The sequence below is a fragment of the Hordeum vulgare genome, chromosome 4H (assembly GCF_904849725.1).
Source record: "Hordeum vulgare subsp. vulgare chromosome 4H, MorexV3_pseudomolecules_assembly, whole genome shotgun sequence".
In the NCBI taxonomy this organism is placed as follows: domain Eukaryota; kingdom Viridiplantae; phylum Streptophyta; class Magnoliopsida; order Poales; family Poaceae; genus Hordeum; species Hordeum vulgare.
Genome location: NC_058521.1, coordinates 551,116,488 through 551,122,859, shown reverse-complemented (window position 1 = coordinate 551,122,859; position 6,372 = coordinate 551,116,488).

The following is a 6,372-nucleotide window of genomic DNA, read 5'->3' as shown; positions in this document are numbered from 1 at the left end:
GGAGGAGTCGAGAGGGAGGAAGAGTTTTTCACTGAGGGGGTAAGGGACTATTTATAGCTCACGTGAAAACATCCGAAGCAAAAAAAATCGGACGGAACTGCCCTTGCCCCTTCGTCTCCGCATGACACATGCTGCCCATGATCGAAGGGGTGGAGATCATGGTTATCCTAACGTGAGTAGTGGGTGCGGTTACTGTGGTAACATTTAAAATTAATTTTTGAATTTTGAGGATTTTGTTGCAAAGTCCTAAGCTGACAAAGACTTTGTGAGGATTTTGAACAAGTGTCAAACAGAACGCATATGAAGAATTGAGAATGGACTAGGTTGAGCTTAGCATAGAGGGGAGTTGGGTCTCATCACATTCACATAGAAGAAATTCCAAATTGAAGACTTAGCAACAAGTGAACGTTGTTCAGGACATTGAAAGCTCATTATAATATATATATATATATATAGTCAATGAATATCATCAAAAAAAATTGAAGAATTTGAAAATGTGCGGACTTCAAAAATTTTGAGGAATTTTTGTAAAGTCTCAGATTGAAGAGTTTTAACTTTGAAGGATTTCCAACTTGAAGAATTTCAAAGATTGGTGGTGGCGTGACCCACCGTCTAAGAATGATGATTTCAGATGTCGCGTACAATTGTCGTAGGGCCGTGACAACCAAATTCTTCATTAATTTCTTCACACTTAGAGTGATATTCTTCATCGATTGAAGAAAAACGTTACTTTGTGTGTTGCACATGTAAGTCATCAATTTTGCATAAGTGGTAGGATGTGTGCATGTTTATAATACATTTGAAGATTCTAGGATATTTAGCTCACACCATAACTTGCAAAACCTTCTCTCATCCAAGGGCTTTGTGAAGATATCTGCTAGTTGGCCATCAGTCTTCACATGGTCGATGATGATATTGCCCTTGAGTACATGATCACGAAGAAAATGATGACGAATCTGGATGTGCTTGATCTTCTAGTGTTGTACTGGGTTGTAGGCGATCTTGATTGCACTCTCATTATCGCAGTAGAGGGGCGCATTATTCATGTTGATGTCGTAGTCTCTGAGGGTTTGCTTCATCCATAGCAATTGAGAATAGCAAGATCCAGCAGCAATGTATTCAGCTTCAGCAGTGGAGAGTGATACACAGTTCTGCTTCTTTGAGGACCAGCACACTAAGGATCTTCCAAGGAAATGACATGTGCCTGATGTTGACTTGCGATCCACACGGTCACCAGCAAATCAGAATCAGAATATCCAACGAGGTGAAGATTTGAGCCCTTGGAGTACCATAACCCTAGTGTTGGTGTGTGAGCTAGATATGGAAGAATATGTTTCACATCCTTATGGCGTGATTCCTTCGGTTTTGCTTGGAAATGTGCACAGATGCAAACACTAAGCATAATATCTGGCCTAGATGCACATAGGTACAATAAAGAGCCAATCATAGAATGATATACCTGTTGATCGAAATCTATACCATTTTGTCCAGTGTAGAGGTGGCCGTTGGTACACATAGGAATCTTGACGCCTTTGCATTCATGCATGCCGAATTTTCTCAGAACATCCTTGAGGTATTTCTCTTGAGATATGAAGATGCCATTGCGTTGTTGACGAATTTGCAAACCTCAGAACAATTTCAGCTCTCCCATCATGGGCATTAGATATTCTTCACCCATCATCTAGGCAAATTTATCACTCTAACGTTTGTTAGTACAATCAAAAATCATGTCATCGACATATATTTGGCACACGAATAGTTCATTGTCAAAGGATTTTGCGAAAAGAGTAGGATCAAGTGAACCGGGTTTGAAGCCTTTCTTCATGAGGAATTCCATCAATATATCATACCACACCCGTGTTGGAAATATGTCCTAGAGGCAATGATAAATAGTTATTATTATATTTCCTGTTTAAAGATAACCGTTTATTATCCATGCTATAATTGTATTGAATGAAAACATAGATACATGTGTGGATACATAGACAAAACAATGTCCCTAGCAAGCCTCTAGTTGGCTAGCCAGTTGATCAATGATAGTCAAGGTTTTATGGCCATTTGCAAGTGTTTTCACTTGATAACTGGATCACATCATTAGGAGAATCATGTGATGGACTAGACCCAAACTATGAACGTAGTAGATTGATCATGTCATTTTATTGCTATTGTTTTCTGCGTGTCAAGTATTTGTTCCTATGACCATGAGATCATATAACTCACTGGCACCGGAGGAAAACCTTGTGTACATCAAACGTCACAACGTAACTGGGTGACTATAAAGGTATTCTACAAGTATCTCCGAAGCTGTACGTTGAGTTAGTATGGATCAAAACTGGGATTTGTCAATCCGTGTGACAGATAGGTATCTTGGGGCCCACTCGGTAATACAACATCACACACAAGCCTTGCAAGCAATGTGACTAAGTGTAAGTCATGGGACCTTGTACAATGGAACAAGTAAAGAGACTTGCCGGTAATGAGATTGAAATAGGTATGCGGATACCGATGATCGAATCTTGGGCAATTACCATACCGAAGGACAAAGGGAATGGCATACGGGATTATATGAATCCTTGACACTGAGGTTCAACCGATAAGATCTTCGGAGAATATGTGGGATCCAATATGGGCATCCAGGTCCCGCTATTGGATATTGATCGAGGAGTGCCTCGGGGCATGTCTACATAGTTCTCGAACCCGCAGGGTCTGCACACTTAAGGTTCGATGATGTTTTAGTATAGTTGAGTTATATGTGTGGTTACCGAATGTTGTTCGGTGTCCCGGATGAGATCACGGACGTCACGAGGGTTTCTGGAATCGTCCGGAAACGAAGGTTGATATATAGGATGGTTTCATTTGGTTACCGGAAGGTTTTCGGGCATTACCGACATTGTACCTAGAGTGGCGAATGGGTTCCGGAAGTTCACCGTGAGGGCGGCAACCCACCCGGAGGAAGCCCAATGGCCTTAGGGTGGCGCACCAGCCCTTGGTGGGCTGGTGGGACAGCCCAAGAGGGCCTTGGCGCCAAGAGAAGAAAACCAAAGAAAAAAAGGGGAGGTGGGAAGGAAGAGAAGGACTCCAGTTTCCAATCCTAATTGGAGTAGGATTCCTCCTCTCCTCCCTGGCCGGCGCACCCTTGAGGGCTTGGCCCTCAAGGCAAGCCTCCTCCCCCTCCCTCCTATATATAGTGGTGATTTAGGGCTGATCTGAGACAACTTTTGCCACGTGCAAATCCGATCTAGACACCATAGTTCTTCCTCTAGATCATATTTCTGCGGAGCTCGGGCGAAGCCCTGCAGGAGTAGATCGTCACCACAACCGGAGCGTCGTCACGCTGCCGGAGAACTCATCAACTTCTCCATCTTGCTTGCTGGATCAAGAAGGCCGAGATCATCGTCGAGCTGTATGTGTGCTGAACGCGGAGGTGTCGTCCATTCGGCGTTAGATCGGAAAGGATTGTGGGATGGATTGCGGGACGCTTCGTGGGACGGTTCCTGGGGCGGATCGAGAGACGTGAGGACGTTCCACTACATCAACCACGTGTCTTAACGTTTCTTGTTGTGCGATCTACAAGGGTACGTAGATCCAAATCTCCTCTCGTAGATGGACATCACCATGATAGTTCGTGTGCGTAGGAAAGTTTTTGTTTCCCATGCAACGTTCCCAACAGTGGTATCAGAGCTAGGTTCATGTGTAGATGTTTTCTCGAGTAGAACACAAAGGGTTTTGTGGACGGTGATGTTCGATTCGCTACCCTCCTTAGTCTTTTCTCGATTCGGCGGTATTGTTGGATAGAAGCGGCCCGGACCGACATTATTCATACGCTTACGAAAGACTAGTTTCATCGGATGACATGCAACCTCGTTGCATAAAGATGACTCGCGGGTGTCGGTTTCTTCAACTTTAGTTGAATTGGTTTTCACTGAGGCGGTCCTTGGAGAAGTTAAATAGCAATTTGCACATCTCCGTTGTGGTTTTTGTGTAAGTAAGATGCGATCATACTAGATATCCATAGCAGCCACGTAAAACATGCAACAACAAATCAGAGGACGTCTAACTTGTTTTTGCAGGCTATGCTTGTGATATGATATGGCCAATGACGTGATGTGATATATTGGATGTATGAGATGATCATGTTGTAATAGTTAATATCGACTTCCACGTCAATGGTACGGCAGCCGGTAGGATCCATAGGGTTGTCTTTAAACTAACGTTTGTGTTTGCAGATGTGTTTGCTATATTGCTAGGACGTAGCTTTAGTAGTAATAGCATAAGTAGCACGACCACTACAAGGAATATGCTAATACACGACGCTATTTTTTTGTCGCTACATCGTCACGGTTTTTAGTTTACGACGATCTCATGACGAAAAACCAAACGTCGAAAATGGAGCGTCACAAATGAACAGCAGCGACGTTTTGATCAAAATCATCGAAACCTTTACGACGATTCCTGGATCGTCGTAACCTTTACGACGATCCTAAATCGTCGTTGCCAATCCAACCCAGTCCTACGTGGCAGTCCTACGTGGCAATATTACGATGAAATCAAAACGTCATGGTTGAAATCAGCCCAACCCATTTCAATTGATCACATGGGCTCGTTTTATTTTTTTGGGCTTTTCTTATTAGGCTTCTTTTTGGGCCTTGGCCTATTTACAGCCACTTTAGTTCTTTTTCAAAAAAATTATCATTCTAATTTGGGCCCTGGCCTTTTCATGCCCAAATACATTTGGTCTAGTTTCAGTTTTGGCCTTTTTTCATTTTTGAATTCAGCAACTTTTTGTTCCAAAACTTGGTTTCATTTCTATTTGTTGGGCCTTTTCAACCGAATTATTTGTCCAGTATTAAATCCAACACTATTTCATATTTAAATCAAGAAAACTTCAAGTCGAATTAAAATCAAGCATCATATAACATCACATAATACATCTCCCAGGTTTACATAACACAATAACTCATCTCTTGAATACATTTCTTTACGCAGGAATATAGCAAGAACGGACAGAATTACACAATAGAACAATGGCACATCTGCTACTATCCCAACAATACAATGGACACCTCCATACAGAGGCTGCCTTGGGCCAAGAATCATGACATTGAAGTGGTGAGGCACTGATCCTAGGACAACAACAGCGACAACACCAACGATCACCTGCATGACATTTTGGATCATTATTACAGATTTATTTATTTATTTAAGACACTAGCAACAAAGATAGCTTCTGGCTTCACATATAATTAAATAGCCTACTATTACTATCATGTATGTCGAATATGAAAGAGGTAGAAACAATAGTTGTGTACATTCATTGCAAACAGACCTGTCCTAGATAGTTTGACAAGGTAGTCAAGCCCAATAGAACAATAATTAACATATAACTATATGTATGCTGCAGATAAGTAGTTTGGAAGAACATGTGCAGAAATCAACATAAGTAGCTTGCAACAAACATTTCCTGCATAGTTTTTTGATAGAGCAGGGTAAGAGTTTAATAACTTAGAATAGCAGTTCTCCCTACAGATGAACTTATGCCCGACTGCTCCAGGTTATTTATTTCATTTTTTATAACAGTTCTCCCTAGAGATGGTTTTTCACGTGAAATGTTTGAGCGGGTTACTCATGCGCCTGCAACTAACTAGTTTTGCTGCTATGGACAACCACGTGTGTGTTACTGGCTTAACTGAAGTAGTACTAGAAAGTTTTAGTACGAGTATATCGTCTGCACAACACTTGCCATCTCTTGGCATATTTTACAACGGGAAACCGGCCTCTTTTCAGACCACCACGGTTAACAACTAATCATAGCACCAAGTAGGAACAGATCTCACCAATAGTACTATGACACAACGGCACTTACAATGATGAGGGGATGTGTTGTTTCAGCAGCACGTATCCGGAGAGCACGGCGCGGTCACGCTCTTTCACCTTGGTCTGGTACTGCACCCTGCACAAGCCAATCGTTCCAATCCCATGGGTTCCTTTCTTGTCAACAACAACACATTTCAGGGATCAGCACCATTTACTTACCTCTAGCCATCGACCCACATCTTGGTAACCAGCATTTCGCCGGGGTAGACATGCAGCAGGAACCGGCCAAATATGTTCTGCACAGCCGCTGGATCCCCGTTGCAGAACGATTTGATGACCGCACGGGTCGCGAACCCCAGGGTGCAGAGGTCGTGCAGTATCGTACGGGTGAACCTGCAGAGGGGTTCTCATCACATTCAGAAGATAACCAGAGCTCAAACATAGACAAATTATACATCTGTTCATGTGGAATAACAGTTCTCCCTAGAGATGACACATGGCTATGTGTAGAGATCTTTATCTCCATCTATACATCTATGTACTTCATATATATACTGA